Source organism: Micrasema longulum, unplaced genomic scaffold (assembly GCF_059751315.1).
Source record: "Micrasema longulum isolate JH-2025_06_02 unplaced genomic scaffold, ASM5975131v1 h1tg003240l, whole genome shotgun sequence".
Lineage (NCBI taxonomy): Eukaryota > Metazoa > Arthropoda > Insecta > Trichoptera > Brachycentridae > Micrasema > Micrasema longulum.
The window spans coordinates 1-26,170 of record NW_028280325.1 but is presented as its reverse complement, the minus strand read 5'-3'; the positions used below and the strand labels follow the sequence as shown (position 1 = coordinate 26,170).

The following is a 26,170-nucleotide window of genomic DNA, read 5'->3' as shown; positions in this document are numbered from 1 at the left end:
TTGAAAAAAAACATAAATTTTCTTTTATAAAAAAAATAAACCTTAAAATTATCCAAGATTTATAAAAAAAAAACCTACCTAAAAATTATACAGCATATTCAGTAGAAAGTTTAAAAAAAAAAAAAAAAAATGAAAAAATAAATTAAATAATAAAATATTTTAAAGTAATATAACAAGAAATTCGTAAGTACTGTTTCATACAGCTGGGCAAAGTGAACAAAAAATTGCATTTATTATGAAAAATTACCATTATATAAATAATTACCATTCACCATCTTTGAAACAGTTCAAAAGGTTTGTTCAATACAAACAATACCCTACACTAAATATATCCGATACTTGAGAATAACTATTGCCGAGTTCATGAAGTCCGTTCAATACGACAATATAAGTATACACTGTCCGTGAATTGTTGCTACAAAACGGTGGCACCTGTCTAGTCATTCTTCCAGGCACCCTGAAGTTGATGAGAGATAACAGTTCTATGCAATCCCATATTGAATTTACAATTTTGAATAAATTTAAAAGATCTGTAATTTTATATTAATTGATTAAGCGCAATTTGATACGTCGGCGTCGGTTACATCACAGGAACGGGCGGGTTACAACAATTTTCGGGTGTGTGGAGGAAGTGCTTTTACACGTATTTCAGTTTTGTAATACTAATAATTTAAATATTTTCTTACCATTGGTTTTGTTGATAATCTGAGCAACTCCGATGACATCTCCTTCATAGTTGCAGATCGGCATGGAAAGTATCAGGTTGGTTTTGTAGCCAGTTCTCATGTCTATCTCACTGTTGAATCGGGGGTCTTCATACGCGTTCCTGATGTTAATCGTCTCCTTAGACTGCGCCACCCAGCCTGCTATACCGACTCCGAAAGGTATTCGAATCTCTTCACTCTTGGCACGGCTTATAGCGTCATCAAGTTCTGAGGAAGATAGATAAAAAAATCAGTTAAAAAATGAAATGTGTTAATAGATCGATAAACCTGTTACCTAATTATAATAAAAGCATTTAACAACTAACAACAAAAAATAATAAAACATTACAATGGAATTCCATCAAGAATTGTCAATAAATAATATAAATTAAATAATATAACATGGATTTTTTCAACATAAAAAAGTAAACATTCGTATAGAATATCAATAAAAATACTAAATTCAAATATTTAAGGTTCATAAAGTAGACACTTTTTATAAAATCAATTTTATTATAAGAATTTATAAAGAAGAAAAAATAAAAGAATTTGAGATGAATAAGTCACTCAAATACCAACATAAAATTAAATTCCTAAATTCCACATAAGTCATGGTCAAAATAGCTGTCTTCAAAGGTGTACAAAATTATAACAAACTGCCCAATAAACTAAAAACTATCAAAAATAATATCTATAAATAAATTTAAAGTTAATCTTAAGAAATTTTTTGAACACGTGTAAAAACTATATTTAATTTTAATTAGTATGAATGTATTATTGTTTTATTTATATATCCGATGTTTTTATTTTGTTTCTCATGTACTGGTATATTTAAAATTATATGAACTCTTATAAATAATCAACTACAACAGTGTAAGTCACTCTCCAAGCACAAGAGTTAGTTTTTTTTTTTGGAGAGTAACAGTGATAACATTTACTAAATGTATAAAATAGATCTGTATGGAATTGTTTAAAAAACATAAACCTTTTATGAAATTTATGAATAATAAAGTAAAAAATAAAAAAAAGAAGAAGAAAGCAAAAAAATAAACGATTTTAAGTAAGAAAATCTTACGTTGAAATAACTTTTTAGTACTAATATTATATGCAGAAGGAAACGGAAAAAAGTTTCGTTAAAATATAATAATGTACTTTCTTAGAGTAAAAAGTATTTGATATGAGAGGATTATTTAAACTTTTATTTCATCATGGTTTAAAATTTTAGAAGGTATTGCATTCTTATTTTGAACATACATCAGGTTTCAAAGGATGAATTAGGGCAGCGAGTAGATAAATCGTTTTTTATACACAAAAATAGTTTACCCTGAAGACGGCTCCTGCAACGGTAGCCGAAACGTCAAAACGAATCCAACCTACACGGGATTATCCAAAAACGATGATAGATATTTAACACTCTTCTGCATTAAAACCTGGCCTCTTCAGCTGTTTCACAGTAAATAAGTTCACAAACTCAATCGATTGGAGAATACTCTCACATCCCGTGTTATAGGGGCCCTATTAAACGTCCCTGCGGAACTCCTTTGTACGGTACTTGTACCAATGAGCAGACAATATTACCCTCAAACGAATAGAAATTGAATTTGTGCTCTGCTTTGATTATTCTCGTGGAAATTAGATGAGTAATGTCTCGCGTGATGGGAAATGTGGCTTTAATGCTTGAATTCATATACTATCTAGCTAAATAGTGGTGTGGTATCTCAATAATAGTTGTATAACAATATATCAAAACGATATAATATACTAACATATTACTACAGACATGAAGAACATTTTACAAAAGGCAATTTAGAAGTCTAGCCATCCACAGAGCTTATGACCTGTCATTGGCTGGTTTAAGTGGCAACTTTTCACACTGTGTAACATTCACCATTCTGCCTATATTTAAACATCTAACATTAATAGCTCTCTAGGGGGTTGAATCCAGTCCTTTTCTACAAGAATTTAGACAGAATCAAAACATTTTCAATGAATCCACCTGGTCCAAGAAGAAGTATAACAGTTGAAAAATATGTTCAGGCGTTGCCTAGTATGTAGGGAAAATAATTCAATCAAATGAATATCACCCGCAACAATAAAGGTTTCAGCTCTTTAACTTCACAAACGTTAATAGATAAAATGATACAAGATGAGACAAAAAAGCCGGCAAATGGTTATATAATAATATTAATTAACATTAGTTAAACCTACATACGTTTATTCAATATTCGCTTGAGAGCATAATTCAAACATTCGTTCTGTTTTTAATACCGTATAAACCCCAAAGTAATCGTGCGCCAAGCTATAGAGGATCCCAAACGTAGGATAACCATTCTTTGACTATTAGGTATTAAGTAAGCTATAGTTTGCAGTAAAACAATGGGCCGTCGAGAATTGCCAAATGGATATTAATTTGCATTGTAAATACTTTTAAATATGTACCTGTGTATTTATTTTTGCAGGGTTTTTCCAATTTATTTATATATATATATTTATTTTATTAACTGAAAATACATGTGAGTGTTTATTATTTTATTTATTTATTCATTTTATTCACAATGTACTTATGTTACATTTATTGAGACATAAATCTCAACTCCGTGGAACCAAAGTCTTGTGTTGAATTTGTTTGTTTGTCTGTTACATCTCCGAAACGGCAAGTAGTAGCGGCCTGAAATTTGGACACGTGATTTTAGATGTGATTTCAAGGTTAACGTTGCTATTTTTGAGTGAAATTTGAATCGACCTCTACTCGATAAAGACTTAAACTTTATATGGATGCCTAAGGCGGCCCCGACATATTGCCCGTAATCAATTGTCATTATTAACAGTAAACATACTTTAATTCACAAATGTATCCCCTAAATTGAGAAAAATAGTATTTGAAGTAAATATTTTGATATAAGGAAAGTATTTTTTTTATATTCGTGTCAGGACAATAAATGCCAAAAATCAATGTAAATCTTGGGAAAATATTCGAAATCAATTACCTGTGAAAACTGACTCCTTTAACACTTTTGACAAACATACTGCAATTCACCATAGTCGATTTTTATTTATTATAACGTAAATATCCAAGTTGTTTACAAACAAAGACAAGCACAGCAACAAAAGCATCCGATAAAACCGTTATGCCTAAGTTGTTAAACAAACAAAATGGCCGCCAATTTGTTGCTAACCAACATCGCTTGCGTTCTATGAAACATAGTGATAGGGCTTCTCTATAGGTTGACACATTATTACTCTGAGGCTTAAACCGTTTTTTTGTTACATTATTGATTACTTTATTTAAAACTGTATTTCAGTAGGTACACAACAGTCTAGTTTAACATATAAAATGGGACCGATAAGGTTTCGATTAGGCGAAAATTTGGTTAAACCAGAAAATATGTACATAGCGAAAATGTGCGGTATAGACTAGATAAAAATATGGAAATTCTAAAAATACATAAAAACATTATTTATGATGGAATACAATACTTTAAAAAAATTTATTCATATAAAAAGCATTAACTTTGCGGTCAAACATTTTAATAAATGTAATAAAATATTTGTATATAACCATTTACCGACTCTTCTATGTCTACTGGTTTCGAGACGTACCCGTCTCTTCGTCGGGGCACCAGTTAAACCAACATTAAAACCAACATGCAAAACCCAATATACACCTTCACCAAAGTTGTTGCACAAAAATATAAAACCAATACGACATACATTTTAATAAGCACATGCACTGATTAGGACAAACATTCACTTATTAAATTATGAAAATATTCTGTTGTTTGAGAATGATTGAAAAAAGAAGAGGGGATGGAGGGAGGGGGTAAGCTTAATAGGTTGAATAGGGTGACCATTACAGTGGAACATCGTATAAAGCACTATATTGGAAGTTTGTTTGATTTTTGATCAAATTTGATTATGGATCGAAATAGATTATTGATCATTAATTCTCAAACAACAGAATATTTTCAAAATTTAATCAGTGCATGTTTGTCCTAATCAGTGCATGTGCTTATTAAAATGCATGTCGTGTTGGTTTTATATTTTTGTGCCACAACTATGGTGAAGGTGTATAGTGGGTTTAGCATGATGGTATAATTAGTGTCCTGACGAAAAGACGGGTACGTCTTAACACCAGTAGACATAGAAAAGTCGGTAAGTGGTTATAAACAAATATTTATACACATTTAATAAAAAAAGAGTTTTCCAAACCTGCAACACTAGATTAAAAACTTACAAATTACTTCGGAGAACGATCATCGAATTGCGTTATTCCAAGGTTGTTTAACCATCATTAACATGAAAGATCCTTAAATGAAAAAAAAAATTACTGAAGAAATATCTGCTAAATACTTTATAATTATCGTTAAAAGGTAGTAAATAAATATGAATAATATAAAAGTGTGTGGAATAAATCTGTTTTAATAATATGTGTCTCACCGAAAAGTCTTTAGACTTACCGTCTGTTCATTATTACAAGAATTTCCAGATAAACAAACCAGCCGCGTGATATCCGACAGAGAATGACCTATTTTACACATATCATCTTAATCTAAACGGCACGGAAAAATTATAGTGATTGACATTTATTAGATTCGTTTGTGAAATCGAGGTATATCAATAAACACAAAAAAGCGGTTGATGGAAGCCCTGGTATTCTCCGTTTTCCAATATGGGCTGAAACGTGGACAATGCATGCCTACGAGAGGAATGGGATCGATGTATTGGAGAAGGCTGCTGCGTGTGCCTCGGACAGCCAGAAGGACGAATGCACCGATACTGGAAGAGCTCCATATTACAACTCGTCTATCAGTGGTGTGTCTGAGGAGGATACTGTCTTTCTTTGGACACATTGCTAGACGTGAGCCAGAAAATCTAGAAAAAGCAATAATGTCTGGCCGAGTTGAAGGTGAGAGAAGCCGGGGTAGAATTCCATATAGATAGACTGACAAAATAAAGGTGGCTACGGGGCTAAAATTTGATGAGTCAGTTTTTTGGGCTGAAGACAAACAGGAGTGGAACAGACTAATCAAAAGTGTTCATGGTCATTACGATCCTCAGCATTGAGAGACCGACTTGGAAGAAGAAGATTACTTTTGTAAGATCGGTATTAAAAACATAAAAAAATATATTATGTGCCCACAGGTTAACGATAGATAAATATGTAGGATAAAAGGAAAAGGAGATCACTTGCCCAACAGGGAAAGGAAGGTGTTTGCGCAAAGATACCCAGGGTTGGTATTCCAAACGCTCTCGTGGCCGTATTAACTCGTGTATTTACATACAAAATACACGAGAAAATCTGTTTTCTCGTGACACGAGTGGTTCAGAATAGCACCCCAGATCGGTAGTTAGTATCGATTCTATAGCTACTTTTAAACGCGCTCAATTCAACTCTTCACGTACGTACAGCCTTGTCCTTGTCGATTTATTACAAATTGATTGCATTGACATTACGCCCGTAAAATGGGGTTAATCTGTCAAGCAGGGTAAGTCCGTTTCAAAATAGGAGTGACTGTTTTAAATTTTACACGTAACTTAAAATGCAATATGCAACCGTCATCTTCATAACTATTTCCTTGTCTAGGGCACTGCATTGGCAATCCATTGGCACTGCATTTGTAGGGTAACAATGAAAGTCGAGTCAACATGGGTTCTACTTCTATTTCATACACAGAACAATATTCATCACCGCCCAGTAGCTCCATCACAAATAACTATTGACGTGCTAATAAGCGACGTGATAACAATTTCACATCATGGTTGTTTATCGTATTCGCGATCACAATGCAACATCCGTGAACACCTAATATTATTTGTCAAAATATTTACGTTTCGCGACGTTTAATCCTGCTGCGCAATCACATATTTGAATTTCGCCGGTGTAAATAAAGAAAATATTCCAAAACTGCTATTTTTATTTATTTATTTATTGATCATGCTATTTATTGCATTTAGCCGGCGGTTGGCAAGCCAAATGTCAAGAAAAGCAGTCGCCATAGTAATTGTAATTTCATTTTTACTTGTTTGTATTAGATACTCCTTACTATTATGCAAATCCAATATAATTTTTTTTCTAAAGTAAACGCCTATTTTTCGCCAGTGAACTGTATTTATTTACGAGGAAAACAAAAAACAAACCGACACGAGCGTTGACTTAGAGATTACACACGCGTTGACTTATGACTGCGATAACTTAAACATGTTCATTATTGTTCATTGTGATCGCTCAAATGCTTAGCGTGTTTTTAAGCACTTCGACAGCTATTTGTGATTGAGCTACAGAATCGAAATGCTACCAGTTATATAATTGATCTAAAGCAGTATTCAAAAAACGGCCCCCGTGTTGAAATAGCTAAGACGCTTGATTCACACATGGAGGGTTCCAGATTCAATTCCGGTGAGATCTCAAAAAAATAATATAATTTAACTCAAGCCTGGGAGCTTTGTGATGTAATTCACTACTATAGTTGGGCTTACTAGCCTATTGTGGTCCAAAAAATAGCATTAAATGTACAGTTGCCGACGTACGAGAGACAACGGGCTTAAAACAGATACTTTATTCAATTAACAGCTAACTTCAACTTTGTAGAGCGTCGTCTTTGTCATTCGTCCTTGTCAATTCGTGTAACAGAGACGTCGCTCTACGAAACCGAAGTTAGCCGATTATCGCTTAAAGTCTCTTTCTTAAGACCGGTGTCTCTTATTTACCGCGGCAACTGTAAATGCCTTCAATGCTAAAATATATGCGGAAGATTGTTAAGACATAAAACAACAAATAAATATTTTATGTGTATGGAAAAATACCAGACATGTTTGTGAAATATGTATGACACAACAATATCAAATACGTCTCTCCTGAATATAAATTAATAAAATCATGTTTTCATCAAATACCTATTAAAAAAAGAAAAACTCCTGTAAAAACTTTTAATTATTAAATTTTACGTTTAGTTTAGTGTTATATTATTTTATTTTTCAATATTAAACGCCTATTTATTTCAATTTATTTTTTATATAAACGTTTATGTACATTACAAAATATTTTAATGCATACCTAACACGAAAAAATTAATACTAAAATTAAAATATACAAAAATGGTAAAACAAAAATACCCAGCAATTAAAGAGAAAGAATGCTATCCTCTCTGAACTTTTTTTCACTAATATGAAAGATGTCAATATCCGAAGAGATACGGTTGAGTAAAGACATTGCTCTTCCTACTGGCATTACCATCGGCAGGTTGGTTCTGCAAACAGGAAGATAAAACAGCTTAAGCTGTCTATGTCTAAGGTAGTCATTAGGAACATAAAGAAAAATACTCTCCGTTACACCTATGTTGATCGTAATACCACGAATCAATCGGAAAGAATACATAAGCAAGTAGGCATTTATTTTTTTCTCCAAACCATTGTAGCCAAGTATTCCCACTATGAAGTCAGACGGGCACGACCACGGATAATATCCGCACTCCCTTAAGTAAAGATACATCAGAAATGTCTTCTTAACCATCTCCAGCATAAGAGAGTATCAAATACTACATAGAAAGAAAATTAAGAAGCGGATACACAGTAATGATCTGTGAGTGTTCGGACCAATTCTTAACCAAATCCATATCTACCTACCTGTCCTTCTAATTTCCTAGCGCACTCCATGTAATAATAATTCTACGTGTGAGTGCCGGAAAAAACATTATATTCTCAGTACACAAATAACATTCTACGAGTAAAATGCTTTTTCTTTCATCAAACGAGATGTGCCGTGGTCCATTTAGACCACTAGCTCCATTCAAGCTGTGTCAGCGTCTCACGACCGCCAGCTCCAGCCAGGTTCCAACACACATCACGCTTCATCATCAATAGGTTAGTGGCGTTGCGCAACTATCTTTCCAAACAATACAGTTCACTTATTAAATTTTCCTAGTCCTAGGACGAGGTATTCTTTACAACCTCGTTCACTCCTCAACAGTGTTCATCTATTATCGTTATCAGCGGCGCTATATTAAGCAATGTACCTAGTAAGAGCAAAATTTTAATTTTGAAAGACAATAACATTCATTTTCATCATGTATTAATTGTGTTGTAGTGCACTGTTTCCGTTTAAAGATGATTTTATTAAAATAAGGTTTACCAGAAATTTTGCAGTATGGGTTGGGTGTATTAAATTAAAGATTCACTTACATATTACATTGAGTGTTATTACTAATCTTATGACAGATGGTTGAATAATATAATGATAAATGAAGACAATACTAATTGAATTTCGCCGTTACAATGAATAAGTTTAATTTAATTTTTATTTCGAGTGTCGAGTGTCGATAATTATCCATAGTTATGTTGCATTACACGTCTAGTACCAGCGCTGATCGGAGTAAGCCTAATTTTGATTTCCGTTTCGTAACGGTTGGTGACGTGTTGGTGTTGCTAGTGCCCATAGTGTCAAATGTAATTTTGTATGTTAATTATTATTTTTTAAATTATTCTAATTTAAAATACGCAAGATAATATTGTACACAAAGAGTGAAACATACAGAGAAAGCACTTCCTCTATTTACCCGAAAACCATTAAATAGACCGTGGGTATTCCTGCCAATTTCGGTCAAACTGATAAAAAAAATATCAGTAGGCGAGTTAATTTTTAAAAGTTCAATTTAAGAAACCGTGATATTAATTAAATATAACTATACTCTTTGCATTCCCTTTTTCACTGTGAGTTTGACTAATTGTATGGAAGACTTCTGTTGGATATTGTCATTTTTCTTAATTACGGTTTTGAAATTACACGAATGGTAGTGAAATCTATTTATTTTATTATTATAAATTCCGTTACTAAAATCCACTTTAATTGTGTTTTTTTATATATTCGTTTGATAATATTAATTTAGATTATTATTTTCATCATTTTGAAAAACTACTTGACTCTGCCGCCCTTCATACAAGTAACCAAAAGATTTAAGGAATAACCCTCTGCGTCTCAATTTAAGAGGCTTGTTAGCAGGTGGAAAAGCGAGGATATGGAAAGAAATTATAAAAATACACCACAATACCCGACCAATTGAGAAAAAAAATATTTCTTGTATTTTTTTCTCACAACTGGCAGGAATCGACCTCGCGACGCCTGTTTCACAGCCCGCTGTCTAGCTGCGCCGTGGCACCTGTTAATTCATGCTACTATTGTAACCCTATTAAATTCAATTGCATTGAAAGCCCCTACACTCATCTGAATCCGTTTAAGAGGTCTCGGGTCTCTTTTCAGATTCGCACATTGCAAAAACAAATTGTAAGCTTTAGCAAGCGGATAATTCAGAAACAAAGTGGGAGAGTTGCCGTCGAGGAAGTTGAAATTCGACAATTTCTGATCTGTGTTTCAGGCGGAACTCTTTGCGATCGGAGAAGCTCTGATCTGCGTTTTGAGGAAACCACCGAACAGGCGGAAACAAATAACGATCTTGACAGTCAGCAAATCTGGCATCCATGCAATAACAGACCGAAATTCGGTTTTCACAATTGTAAGGGAAATTAAGACATGTATCCAGAAACTACGATGCAGACATCAAAACATCAGTTATTTGAATGAAACTACCGGACAAATGACCGAAATGCTTTTCCCTACCATTTATCATGCTTTTGATTTCAGAAAAATGCAGAAATACAGTTTTGAGCTAACCCAAATCCTCACGGGTCATGTTGGGTTCATGTGCCTCCTGCATCACTTCAAGATCTCTGAGGTCGACAGCTGTCCATGTGATGACAAAACGCCTCAAGATGTCCCCCAACTGTTAATTCATTGCCCCGTTTTCAGCTTTTAGAGACAACAGTTGGAGGTGCGATGCAGAAATCTGGGCAAGGATCTATGCGATCGGTGATACTTCATAAAAAAAACTTACACGAGAGGTAGTATCTTACATGGTCAAGTAAGTGCAGGAAATTTGTAAAATAAACCAGTCGGACTCAAAACGCCGAACACTATTCTAGTGGAACGGAAGGCCTGTCGGTGACTGTCAACATGCCGGCTTCTTCTGAAGAGTTTTAAGTAGTTTTCTCTTCATAAGAGCAAATGCTAGAGAAGTTCCTAATTAGCCCACTATAGAATATCTCTCCTGATCCCAACACTTATAAAATAGAAACTTATTAAAATCTGAAAAATTCAATTTCATGAATTGTAAACCTTGTACATAATAAGAAAGGTAAATAATAAATGCAACACCTATATAAAAAAAATGTTTTATGAAATAACAATAAAAAAAATATTTTAATGACATGTGAAATATATAAAAAAAAGAACATTTAACAGGACTGTTAAATGTTCCCTTAAATGCCCAAAGATTCCTAGTAAGGAGGACTCATTTTAATTTAACTAAAATTTATGTTTTGTTGAAAAAATATTTCATATATTATATTAATAATTTTTTTTAAAAAACATTGTATTAAAAATCTGTAAAATTGTAGTGTGTTTCTTTTACAGAAATAAAATTAAAGCACCCTATTTCACTCTAACGGCCGCTCGGTGATCCGATCCTTGTCAAGTGGACAGCCATTTTATTGATGACGTCATTAATTGTAATTATTATCTATACATACATTCACACATAACTTCCTATACATACCCAGCCAACCTAAATCGATAGACATTGACTTCATAATAGTAACACTAAATTCTAAAAAGACATTAAATGTTATTGAATAATGTGTGAGTTTAGTGCTACGGAAAAAGTGTAGAAAAAATATTTTTTAAGACGCTGTAAAAATAAGAGCATTTAATTGTACAGCGAAACACCTATCTCGAAAATGCTTGAAAAAAATAAATAAAAATGAACCACTTTGAATTACGTCACAAGTTCTCCGAATCTACCAATAATAGAGTGTTGTGATAGATTACCGAACTCCAGAAAGCCAACTCACTATTCACCAGAACTCACCGACAAGAACTTGTGACGTTACTCGAGGAGTAATTTTAAAATTACAAAACCTTGAAAAATCGTAGCGCTAATAATACGATACACAATAATTTATTTTTTTAAATATCGTTTAGTTTGTCTTTTAAAAAAATATTTTATTTTAAAAAACCTCTGAACTTTCCCATTGTACGTAACCACACACCGACATTTCTATGTCTACCGGTTTCAAGATGTACCCGTCTCTTCATCGGGACACTAATTACATTAACATTCAAATCCCACCTTCATCATAGTAGTTGCACGAAATTACAAAAACAACGTGCTGATAAGACACATGCTATTAGTAGCTGACACTAACGTCTACTGATTTTCAAATGTTTGATCAATACCACCCTATAATTTAAAAAATCACACTTCTCCCTTCCTCCGCTCCCCCTTTTCCTAACGATTGCTCCCAAGAGATCAAATAAAATCATTAAATTTTAATTAGTATGAATGTATTATTGTTTTATGTTTTTTCTTTATTTATGTTATGTTTTTTTTTTTTTTTTCATGTTCTCGTATTTAAAATTATTTAACTCTTATAAATAAACAATTAAAACAGTGTAAGTCACTCTCCAAGCACATAAGTTAGTCTCTTTTTTGGAGAGTTACAGTGATAACATTTACTAGATGTGTAAAAGTGGACATGTTTAGAATTTTACAAAAACATGTATAAAAACATTAATAAAAAAAAATATAAAAAAATATGTATACAGCTAGATATTATAGTTTTCTGTTGCAGGGCAATCTGCGGAATATTACACTGTAAACCACCTTTTCAAACAAATATATCTACCGACTATGTTTAGGACAAATGAAATTTATGAATAAAAAAATTAAATATATATATATATCTTTTAAAAAGATTTGTCCAGTGCACTTTGGTGTCAGCTTCTAGTAGCATATGTCCTATCAGCATGTTGGTATGATGGTGAAGGTGTATAGTGGCATACAAATATTTTTTTAATCTGTGTATATTTGTCATTGATTTTATTATCTGTATATTTTACTGATTATATTTTAATCGACGTTCTTGTTCATATCACCAATCAACAAAATAAAATAGTCAATTTAAAAAATGAATAATAAATGATTCCATTAATGCACATTTTCGCTTTTTCTCAGGTACGCGTACGTCGCGGCGGTACATAATCATGCAGGGCGAAAGTGCATTTTGCTGAGTGAATTTACTTTATGTCTCCATAGTGCACTTAAGGCAGATTATCCCCTCTTGCGATCCAATTTCCGAGTGACCTACATACGAGAAACTACGAACATGCCGGCATGAAAATCGAATAATGTGGATAATCTAATGTATCACAACCGGTTATGAGAATAACATAATTTCAAGATTTTTTTCATTCGACTGCTAAGTGACGCGATTAACTAACATTAGACTTAACTAAATATTAATTTCAATTTTGGTTTATTCAGAAAAACATCAGCAATACAAGAAAAATATACACAACATTATAAAAAAAACATAAAATAAAGCCAAATCAGTTTTCCACATAAAAACAATTATAAAAATCCAGTTCAGTTAGATATTAATGCATGTAGAAGTGCATGTGTTTGAGTTTTTGTGTGTGAGGATGCGCGGGTAAGTGAGTGGATTTAGGTAGGTATGTAAATATGTGATATTTTTTCAATAGCGGCTGATATTTTTTGTGACAATATATGTAAATTTAGGTCAAAAATTTTGAGAGAAGCAGATATTTAACTTTATTTTTATTAACAATATTTTGAGTTACTGGACTGGATTCAACTCCCTGGGGAGCTGTTTATGTTAACATATTACAACAGAGATGAAGAACATTTAAGAAAAGGTAATATAGAAGTCTCTCACCTGCATAAATAAAGGTTTCAGCTCTTTAACTTCACAAACATCAACAGATGAAAGAATCGAAGGAATATATATGTTCAAATATAGGCAGAATGGTGAATGTTACACAGTGTGTAAAGTGGCCACTTAAACCAGCCATTGACAGGTCATAAGCCCTGTAGATGCCTAGACTTCTATATCACCTTTTCTTAAATGTTCTTCATCTCTATTGTAATATGTTTATTTTTATTATTTTATACGTATTTTTTAATTTAATTTCTTTTACATTTATTATATTGAACATAATTTTAATTTTTGTATTAAGTGTAAACATTTTTTTGGTGTGTGCATGAGTTTCTTACACAAATATACAAAGAAAGTGGCAATATATGTATACATACTGTTTGTTTACCTAATAAAATAAATAAATATGTATGTGTGTGTATATGGGTGTGAGGGTGGGTTTATGGACAGGGTGAGTGTGTGTTTGATATAAGTGAATAGAAACATCTTAAATTTATAATTTAAAAATATTTTTAGACAAACTAACACTAGAACTTACCCTTCAAATTTATTTTTTAAAGTACTAGATATACCTTCATGATCACGTCGGGATCACCATTTATAGGACGGATGCGCGTGGGTTGATTTGAGGTAAAATGAGAAAAGTGGATTATAATTAGAGTTGTTTATTGAGTAGATACGCACGAGTTACATCCTATTATTTTGTACAAAAGGAATTTACAATGGCGAACTCTGGCGGGAAGCTGGTGACCGGGTGACACGAAATGCCAAGATAAAATGTAATGTCCGAGTTGATGTTGCAGCGGGCTACGCGTTCAAACCAGTCAACCTCACGGCTTTGGTGCAAAGCATCTATCATACAAACTTTCAAAGAAAAAAAACCCACTAACTTACGAAATTCTCGAAACCCTAGATTTCCAAATAATATACCTTTACTTAGATGCAACACTACTGCGGTTTTAAATCATTATTCACATGTTGGGGAAAAAAACTTTAATTATCTTCTGGAAATCTCAAAATCAAAAGCAAATATTAAAACATTTAAATCTAAATTTAAAAAACACATCAGACTCCCCTATCCTGAAATCCATTCAGTGGAAAATTGTGTATATTTTCATCTTCATCATCATTCCCTTTCCGCACCGAATAGTCCATAGGACACTGCATTGGTACACCAATAGCAGCGTATCTTGATCATTTTTGTTACATGAAGGTAAGATGATCAGTCTTACGCTTCAGGTACCAGTCCAGGGACTATGAAATATTCTAGTGTGAAAACACCCGTTTAAATAAATATTTCAAATCAACCATGTCGGGAGTCGAACCCGAGACCTCTTGCATGGCAGGCTTACGCGCTAACCATTACACCACGAGGCCGACGAAATATTTTAGAATATAATAACTAATTTGAAGGAATCTATATAGTACGAATAAAATGTTTATAAAATATAATACGCATATATATATATATACATTGAATATACATAAACATATATAATTTTTCTTTTATGTAAAACGAACTCCCTCTCTAAACACGAGTTTTCACTTTATTAGAGAGGTAGAAACATTATTAAAATTTTATACTCTGTCGAAAAAAAAATTCGATAAGCAAAAAAAATCCATTTTAGTAGGTAAAGTGCTTTTTAAATTTGTACTGAAAACAAACCATTCGCTAACCTTAGCGGATAGCGCAAAGTAGAGATACCTTAAATTTAAAACGTGATTTTTTATTTGAATGCGAATAAAAATCTAATGGATCGTTCTCGGTGTCATGTAAGGTTTTGCCGCGACCAATATTTGTGTACTTTTGTGACTACCGGAAATGGTTTGTCGGCGGAGAGGAGCAACGCCGCGCGGGGGGATTTAAATTTGGACTTGTATGGGCACGGCGCACGCTCAGTTTAGTTGTATTTCCAGAAGATTTGATCGATTTAAGTTATCAAAGTTTCTACGGAGAGCCAAAAACGTAAACAAAGCGTTAAAATTACAAGAAATATAACATTAATATTGAAAAGCAGAAAATACTAAGATACTGTACTAATGTACAACTATCCAACTTCTTTCACAAGACGAACTATCTCTTCGTTCTAGTAACGAGAGAACCCTTTAATACCCTGTCAAAGCTCTATTTTCTTGCCTCCTATTTCACAGTGGTAGCCGCTCGATTGTAGAATAATCTACCCACTAATGTTAGAGACGCTCCTTCTTTATTTACATTTAAGTCAAGATTGAAATGTCACTATCTAAATATTTAAATTGTTCCTTTATCCTTCTTCTTTCCCACCCCCTCTCCTCTCTTCATATAATCGTGTTAATTTTTTTAAATATATTTTCATATAGTTAATCTTTTTTTTTTTTTTTTGTATAAAATTGTAAGATTCAATATGTCCATGTACTTATAATTTTCTGAAACTGAACGGTTTGGGTAGGTAGGAAGAAATTGCCTTAAGGCAATATGCCCGCCCTAATATGTATATTTATTGTATGTGTATATAAAGTGTCAAATAGTAAAATAATACGATCTACAACCTGTACAAAGCTCTCCGACTACACTTGAAAACACCACAATCGGCTCGACGTTTGCACGTCAACTTAGTCCGACGATTACGCCCTTTACGTTTCATATTTTAGTTACCATCGACCAATTTTTCATAGGTTAGCTATGTGTACTAATGATTTTGATGTATAAATTTTATGTAGGTAAAGCGTAATTTTCTTGCTTTCGTTTCGACTTTCTTTCGTTTCGACTTTCTTTCGTTTCGACTTTCTTTCGTTTCGACTTTCTTTTGTTTCGACTTTATTTTGTTTCGACTTTCTTTCTGACTAACAAAACAAAAGAACCCCCAATAACGAGAGTAACGTATGTAATTCCGCATTTTTTTAGTCACGTATTCTTCACATGATTGTTGATATATTTCAACCTGTCCTAGGTGTGATGATCAATTATTGTAATACTTCAAGACTGTCAATGGTTTCCTAGGTCGTCAAGGTACACACAACATGCTGTGCGCTTATTAAACAAGTCACGTCTCACATGTGACCCGCAGCTTTGAATTGATTGAACACCTTCAAACAAGAATGCCCATACGACCAAAATAAACAAAGCAAAATATTAACTGTACTTTACGACAAAGGTTTCAAACCAGAATTTGGGCCAAAGTTGTTTTATTAGTTACGAGCTGAACCCGGCAATGCTTTGCTATTGCTAGATTTAAGTTTTTGCTAAATAGATCAAATGAACACAATCGAAAGTTTGGTATCAATTATTGTATTTAGTCCAAATTAGATATGTACGTATACATTATTATTTTTGTGTTTCGGTTTAGATAAATTGTGAGGACAGAGAATTTCGACAAATAGGTGTGCGCATTTTTTAACAAACGAAACAATATTGTCCCTATATAGGGACACGCCGATGGTAAATATCTATAATGTGTAAAAAAAGAGCTCTGCGCTGGTTTGGACATGTAGAGTGAATGGACATCGAAAGGACAGCTAAAAATATATACAATGCGAATGTTCATGGACGCAGAAATAGAGGAAGACCGTGAAAGACATGGCTTGACTAAATCCAACAAATACTTGAAAAAAGACATGGTAAAAGTCGGAATAATCGGCGCGTGTGCATGAGAAGATCTATGAATGTAGAGGAAGCGAGATCTGAATGCAAAGATAGAGTGATGTGGCATTCTATCCTATCTGCCTACCGTTACTGGAAACGGTGTGAAAGTTTGTTGTTGTTGTTGTTATTGTAAAAAAAAAAACAATTCTCTAGTGCCATAATTCAGAGAGAAAATACGTTTGTATGAAGAAAAGTCGGACCTCGTTTCCTCTTACGATAAAATATAATTAAATATACTTTTAAAACTTTATAAAAAAATCTTGAGTAAAAACCGTTCGGATAAACGTAAAAAAGATGTCACTTTTCATTGGTGAGCAGGTACCTAGGTACTCGTTTATGATTGTTTTCCAAATCTTAAAATAATAGATATTTAATTTAAGTAGGTACTTAAGTACTTGTTTATGTTTGACTTTCAAAACAAAAAATAATCGATTATTTTCAAATAAAGAATTCTTTTAGCGAGTGTCAAAACTCTGCTCAGGGATGCACTTGAGTCAGGAATGCGATTTTCAAAAATGTATTGAATGTTAGTTAATATTATTTTAGTATAACCAAAAATCCAGTAAAAAGAAATAAATGGGTAGAAATTATAAGTAATTCAATGAAATAATCTGATTAGGATCCATAAAAAAACGAATGCTCTCTGTAAACATTAAAAAAAAAACTTTTTTCATATGGTGAAAAATAATATTCATCCATTTTTTTGTTTGCGCATTCTCGGCGAATGCAACCCTATTGATGAATAAAAAAAAGTTGTCTTCTTTCAAACGATCACTGAATCAAATTCAATTATAAACACCTCTCTCCCGCTTCCACTCCCACAAAGTCAACTATAAACCATTGAGTCTTTCTAATTTTGTTATAATAATTTTCTATGTATAAATGTGTCCATAAAAATGCCCATTGGGCGTATATATAAATAAATAAATGAAATGTAATGCCATTCTGTTTCTTTAAGATCCTAGCAGTATTTCTACACTTTTAAAGGACACAACACGTCATAGTTGAATTTAAATCAGGAGTTGCGTACTGAGCGACGTCTACAAAGAAATTAATGGGGCAAAACGTAAACCTACTCATTTGTGAGTAGTTGAGTCGCCTTCTGTTTGATGTGCGTATGCGGTTTTCGGAGTATTCTTAATCCTATGGGCTAAACATATGGGCGAAGGTGTATATTTTAAATTCTGTTATGTCCCGCCAGAAAAACAACGTCGTGACTTCAAATTAATTGTAGATCACCTTGTTGATCTGAAAAATAAAAAAAGAGTTTCCTACACTCACAACATTAGATTAAATATTAAGGGTTCTCTGGTCGTTCTTCGAATTACAAATTACTTTAGAGAACAAACCTTAAATTGCGTTATTCCAAGGTTGTTCAATGATCTTCTCCAAACCATTAATTACATTGAAGATTTTCAATTGAAAAAAAAAACCTGCTTAATGTTTTATAGTGACTATTAAAAGGTAATAAATAAATGTATATAATAAGAAAGTGGGAAAAGTCTATAGACTTAGTGGGTAACTAATTATAATATGAATTGTTACTAAAAATACCAAATAAACGCAATAAGGAATTCCAGCCCAACCCGGAATTAAATTTTAAAAATGTTTTCGTGTACACGTGAATATTTAAAAATTTTGGAGTAGGATGAAATATCTCAAAAACGCACGCAAAAATAAATAAAAAATGTTAAAAATAGTATTCATTTTAAAATCGTAAATAATAACGTCACTCCTTATATCTACGTGTAGTATTTCCGGTTTCCGGTTTCCGCTTTGAAGCCCCGGAAACGTTTTGACCATAGAAAAAAATAGTATAATTTGACATTTCAACCAGAGATTATGTCAACTTTCTAGGTTTTTCTAAATCGAAACGCTCGTAAAAACAACCATAACATAGAAATGAGCAAATTACGATCAACTAAACGAAGTAATCAAAGCAATATTCCATAGATTCTTGTCAGGTCAGTGAAAGTAAGAACGCCAAACGTTTCATGACGTCACAACTGAAAAGTGACACACTGATTACAGTCATTTGGCGCGGTATTTGATAATTGTAACTTTAAAAAATCATATCTTTGTAAATAACGCACAAAAAAAATAAATATTTTCGCTTAGTTAAATAGTACGCTAATAGAAAAAAAAATAGAAAACAGTGGAATTCCTCATTCTGCAACATTGAAACTGGAAAAAATAGTGATTTTTATTTATTTATTTTTCAAAACGCAAAGTCAATAAAATTATACGAAAATAGCTTGAGTTTTATGTCATTTTTATATCAATAAAACACCAGTTATTTTTGAGAACCACAAACACAATTTTACTCTTTTTATTATGATAATTACAATTTTATTCTTATTGGTCAATGAAAAACTTGGCACTAAAGTTTATTACGTAATTATGGCGAGTTTACACGAACAGCGTTTTGCATCGTGTCAACGCAATTTTCAATACAAATGTTTGCTCGGAGATTTTTTTCATATGTAGCTCCAAGAGTGTTCAACGTGTTGGATGCATATAAAGAGGACAGGCGGTGTCTAGGAATTTTGATGATTTGAAGCAATATAGTGTTTTAACCGTGAACATGTTAAGTCACTAGATATCCTGCTAACAAAACTCAAGAGTTTTAGTGACTTGTTAAACATAGTATCAATATGTTGATTAAAGGTAAGTAATAATGCCAGAACCATGGAAATGTTGTAAGAGCCACAACTATAGAGGTTACCGACTACTTTCCGCAGTGAAATTGGTCGCAGAGAGTTTAAGGAGTTGATGGTGGCTGTTAGATGACCAGCACATATTCCTTTTTAAAATGTCATTACATTATTTATTTTTTTACTCCTTGAATTTTGCAAATCCTCCTTACTTTTGACTGTTCTTGAAAAAAATAAAATATTTTGTTTATTTGTTTTTTGCTGTACATATGTTTATATATTTGACTATGTCTTTTACGATGTTTTTGGTATTAGTAAATACCATAGTAATGCATTTTACTATGTTTTAAAATATGTATTTTATTACACATTTAACCATGTTTTGACCGATGTATTTAACTATGTTTTTTGTGTACCGTACCACCTTTATTTATTTTATCTGTGTATTTATTGATTACAGATTTTATATTTTGACTGTCTTAGAACAAGGTGAATATAAATAACTTTAGTTTAGTTAAAAGAACTTTGTATAAATGTATAATTTTATGCATATAGTATGAAAATAAATAAATAAATAAAATCTTCTTTTTAAGTTCTAGTGGCTCCGTTAGTTAGTTTTAAAACCGAAAAATAAAGAAATAAATGTGTTTTTATGATTTATTAAAATACTAGCGTACCCGATAGACTTTGTCCTGCTCGAACGTTGACTTGCCTGCAATTATCTTGGAAAGAGACTTTTCATTGATAAGTAGGTACCTAGATACTTGCTTATGATTGAATTCCAAAACTAAAAATAATGAATATTCAAATATTGAATTTCAGTAGGTACCTGGGTACTTGTTTATGATTGAATTCCAAAACATAAAATAAATCATTTTCAAGTATCGAATTCTTTTTGCAAATGTCAAACTCGGCTCTTTTCACCAACAAGGGTGCACTTTATTCATGAATGCTATTTTCAAAAATGTATTTAATGTCAGTTAATATTACTTTAGTACTACCAAAAATCCAGTAAAAATAAATAAATGGGTAAAAAATCACAAGGAATATAAGATATTAATCGGATTGGGATCCATTAAAAGCTAATGTTATTTGTAAACATTCAAAAACAAACTTATTTTAAACACAAAAAAAAATCTTTTTTTTGTTTATGCATTCTCGTCGAATGCAACTCTGATGGGTTGATGAAAAAAAGATTTATGCTTCCAACTTTTTATTTTCAGATTCGATCGAACATTTTAATATCTACGAACACAGCAAAGATCTACATTTCGCTGAAAACCGCAAGTAAATCGGTTAAGCCGTTGAGGAGAAGTTCAGTGACATCACACATACCTCTGTACAGAGGAATTATATATTTGAAGATAAAAAAATTCGTGGTCTTTTACAAATAGTTGTAAATAATTCACTGATTGAAAATGAAATCATGTCACAACTTGTTCAAATTAACTTCGGACTTTGAAGCGTTCAGGAAACTACCGCGGGACACCTCGGTTCATTAATTTATTTAAGAAAAATAAATATTTGAGTGAAAACTCGCATTTATGCGAAACAAACGCCTTGTAAGATAATAATTATACCATAAGGCCATCCACGAGCGCATTTTACCACCGACCTCGAAAGCCCCATTTTCCTTCTTTACGATTTCTTAAGGATAGCTTTATCAAATCCGGTTAGGGCTGAAGTGAAATAGTTAATTTAGCGTGGTTCTCTCAACGCTGGTCACTCAAGCGGATACTGGATGAATATTCATGGGGTGAGAGACAGGGGTGGTTGAGGGAGGAAGCTCAAGCCATCCCCGTCATCTCTCCTTAGTGGTTCAGCCGTAAAAATACTGAACGCCAAAGTACTTAGTATTATAAATTAGAGTTGTCAGCCTGCTTATAAGGTATTTATCATCTAGAAAAACGAAATTTGTTTTGATTTTATAGCTGTACAAAGCATTGAATAAACCAAACATTATTTTTTAAAGTGACTGAATTTATTAGTATATTTAGCCTTTTTGTCTGGCTATCAAGCAATAAAGTGGATTGATTTTTAGCAGTAATAATACACATTTTTCAGTAATACATACCACTTTTGCATTTTACTATCAGATATAACTTTATAAATTAATCCCCAAGACGCAATAATTCTAATGACAGGCCACTGGTGCAAGATATTTTATGTACTTACACAGTTCGGCATCCAGCATTTTATTTTTCAAAAATTTCAAAACTGACGAGACAAGCGTTTAGCTAAAGGTATTTCTCTGAACTGACAAATAAATAAACATATTGGTTCAACAATGTTTGAGTATGTCCAAATGCTTGCAGACTGGCTGGATTTCTTCCCTAGGGAGTTGTTCATATTTCAATTTCTTGCAACAGAGAGGGAAAACATTGTTGATAAGGGAATATGGAAGTCTAGGCATTTAAAGGTCTTATGACCTGTCATTGGCTGGTTTAAGTTGCCACTTTAAACACTGTGTAACATTCACCATTCTGCCCATATTTAATCATCCACATTTCCTCAACTCTTCTATCTGTTGACTTTTGTGAAGTAAAGGAGCTGAAACCTTTATTATGTGGGTGAGATTCATCCGGCTGAACCAAATCACCTACTAGGCAACGCCTGAAAACAATTTTCCAATTCCCTTCTCAATAATGTTTTATTGAGAAAGGAATTGGAAAATTGCCCTCTCTGTTGCAATAAATTCAAATATGAACAACTCCCTAGGGAAGAAATCCAGCCAGTCTGCAAGCATTTGGACATACTCAAACATTGTTGAACCAATATGTTTATTTATTTGTCAGTTCAGAGAAATACCTTTAATTACCATTTAATTAACTACCTGGTAAAAGAAGAAGTATAAAAATTGGAAAATTGTTAAACATAGATTTTAAAATACAAAAGGCACAAATCAAAAATATTGTTTTTTCGTAGGTATTTTTATTTATTATCAAAATCTCTGATTATTCTTTTCTCATTTGGGTTTTCTATTTATTTATTTTTGGTGACTTATACTTAATTTATAAAAAAATAATTGGTCTTGTCATGTTAGAAAATCATTGTTTTTAACACTTATGGTTTGAGTTTTCTTAATAAAATAAAATGAATTATAATGAAATAAATTAAACAGCTTTGTTTTTAACCACTATTTGTTTTACATCGACAGGTTACAAAGTTCAACAAGCCTCTTTTTTTAGGTTTAATAACTAATGAATATTTTCCTATTTTATTTTATGTTATCAGTATGCTGCCAATGAAACAAATAAATCAAGTCTTTTTTCTTGAAATGGTGGTAATATGAGCTGCATATGTTTGAAACTAGACAGGGGTGGACTAAAATAAATATTGTTCATTTAATAATTAGTAATATTGTATATTGTTTATTAGAAATATTGAATGAATGAACCAAGTAAGTGCTCTTAAAATAAAATTTATAAAATCATTTATTTTTTTTATATCACAGACAGAAAAATGAAATGTCAAAAGGGATATAAATCTGATAATGAGTGTTGAACGCGCATCTTTTCTTATATTTCAATTAATTAAATTTTAAAAAATGCCTTGAAAATCCTGAAAAAGACATCGACCGGAAATATGTCTGCTTCGGTCGACGGCGTGATCACCTACCGCACTTGATGTCCGGGGCTCGATTCCTGGAAGGTCCACATCAAATAAGTTCCAAAAGTGGTTTTTCAGTGTAATATTTTTTTATCCCTGGGCTGAGAGACCACTTATACTACCCAAAAACAGGTCATAGATATGTGTAAGTGGCTTGGCTTCTATATTCCCTTCTCAAAAATGTTTTACTTCTCGGTTGCAATAAAATTATATCTTAATAACTTCCTCGGGAGTGAAATCCAGACTGTCTACAAGCATTTAAACATACTGGAAATGCATGATATAAGTTATAGCGCGCCCTACACTCATCCCTTGATTAAAAATTGATTATTTTTTTACTCACCCGTATCTTGCGTAACGTCGAACAACTTTGCGACTAAATATCTCGCTTCTGGGGGGCCCCTTGCAAGAAACAGAGATCCTCGGTCAGCCCTGGTCAGCAGACCTACGTTGACGAGGATCTTGTGGCACAGCACGTCTATATCCAGCTCGTTGGCCACGTCTCTGATCAGCTCCATGAAGAGTTCTCCCTCATCCAACTGCCGCAGTTGCTGCCGAGAAACTAAAGGTGCAGTGCGACGTGCACTTGGAGATCGGGAACGCTGAAAAATAAAAACACTTGAAATTCAACAATTGAAAAAAACAATTGGAATTCAAATTTCGAACTTGTTAATCGCAAAAGCTGATTATATGTTTTGATCAAGTAAATTATTGGATTAAACAGTAAAGACAAAAATAAATCAATTAAAATTACTTGTTTATTTTCAATAATTCGATGACCAGATAAACCAAAATCTAAAATCTGACTATGATGAAAGTCTCCTTATTAGGCCATGTACGAATGTTACAATCACATATTTTTAGTTTTTTTTTTATTGGGTATATCAGCAGTAATATATACAAAAAAATATAACGATATACAGAAAATAAAACCAATGACATATCCACAGAAGTACATAAAATACTCATACAATACATGTTAGAGTGTTTGTGTGAATGTAAGTGTGTCAGGGGGTGGGTGAGTGAATGTTATAATAAATGAGGGTGGACATGTGTGTAAATATTATTGCACAAGTGTCAAAAATAAATCAAATATTAAGAATTAGATATAAAATAAGATTTAATTATAGAAACTACTAAGTACAAGGCAAAAAAGTGTGTTTTAAAACGCGCATTTTGAAGTAAAAAATACTTATAGTTACTTCCATACTCTAGATTTTTTGTGTTCTTCATTTCGGTGGATTTTTTAATCATTTTATGTTTTTAATTTGCTTTTTAAATTTGTATTTTCATTATGGAGATTCGACCCTCAAAAAGGACAACATTTCAGATTTGTTGTCATTTACTACTACTACCATCACGCCATTTCCCCGTAGAGGTAGGCAGAGGGAATGGACCGCCAAACTCGTCTATCCTGACATACATTTCTAGCTTCTTCCACATTCATACATCTTGCCCTTCGGTTCTGCCTGCTTTTGACATGACCAGACTTAAGATTTTGGTTTATCTGACCATGCCACGTCTTTCTTGGTCATCCTCGTCTCACGTTACCGTTCAATTTCGCCATATATATCTGTTTTACCATTATTTCGTCATCCATTCGTTTTACATGACGAAACCATCTGAGAAACCCATTCTTTATCTTATCAATTATACCTGATTCAGATTTAAACTCTCGTCTGATTTCATCATTCGTCACCCTATCATATATTGATTTCCACACATTCGTCTAAGAAATCGCATTCAACCGCGTTCACTCGGTTTTCGTCCTTTCTCTACCAGTTCTATGTTTCACTTCCATACATTAGTGTTGGGACTAAAACTCCGTTGTGCGCTGCCAGTTCGATTGACTAAATATGTATTTTTTAATTCTTACGAATGTACATGAGTGATCTAGATATGCAATTAGATAAGGATACTGTGGGTAGAAAAAATATTTAAGTTAAATATATCAAAAAACAGAATTTTGGAAAAAATTGATCGGAACCAGCATGAACACGATCACAATACTAGAGAAAAGAACAAAATTAGACTTCCATTTAGGAAAAAGGCAAAGTCACAAAATTCAATTTTATTTAAAGCAATTAAAAAGTATTACGAAATGGAAAAAAATATTTATGAAGAAAAAAACATATCAAAATTTAAAATAATGGTCAAGACATATGTGATAAACAATTTATAAATTAAAATATATTTTCAATGTTATTATTAGAACACACATAACAATATGTATGATATGTGTGCCCTACTTTAAGATTTAAATAAAAAAAATATTTAAAAAAATTCACTCTTATAAATTTTATGAAAAAAAATGCCATTTTTTAACGCGACATAAAAATAATTCAGTATCATTAATTTGTATGTTTGCCCAAACAAAAATTGTAGATAAATCGTCGCTTTTTTACATTTTGTATTCAGAATATTTATAGAAAGCTTCTTTAACTGTATAATTTTTAATTTAATTAATGAATTCATTAATAACGTCTAGACACATTTCGAACATTTCAATACAAACGTACCTGTCTCCATCTTAATCTTAATCAAAATCGTCTTCAATACAGCGAAACGATAAATCAAGATAGGTAAATTATCTGAATTAAAATTACCAGTTTTCCAATTTAAGATAGACCTTAATTCAAACGTCTTATTTGAAATAAGTTTGAATTGCCCAGTAAACATCGAAAAGGGATGTAAAATTCCATAGGTCTGGTTAAAGAAAAGCAGAAAAGGGCAACCAATTATTTAAGGGTGATTTTGCTGCGTATTTTGAAGATAGTCTTATTTTTTTAACATATACA

General features: G+C 32.4%; 1 pseudogene across 1 annotated transcript; it reads right to left on the bottom strand.

Annotated features, from left to right (window-relative positions):
* Positions 1-648: 648 nt before the first annotated feature.
* Positions 649-23,974, bottom strand: LOC148270941 (cGMP-specific 3',5'-cyclic phosphodiesterase pseudogene; annotated as a pseudogene). Its single transcript, XR_015825243.1, has 2 exons — positions 23,716-23,974; positions 649-932 (listed from the first exon to the last, which is right to left on the bottom strand). The product of XR_015825243.1 is annotated as a cGMP-specific 3',5'-cyclic phosphodiesterase pseudogene (transcript).
* Between the last annotated feature and the right edge of the window lie 2,196 nt (positions 23,975-26,170).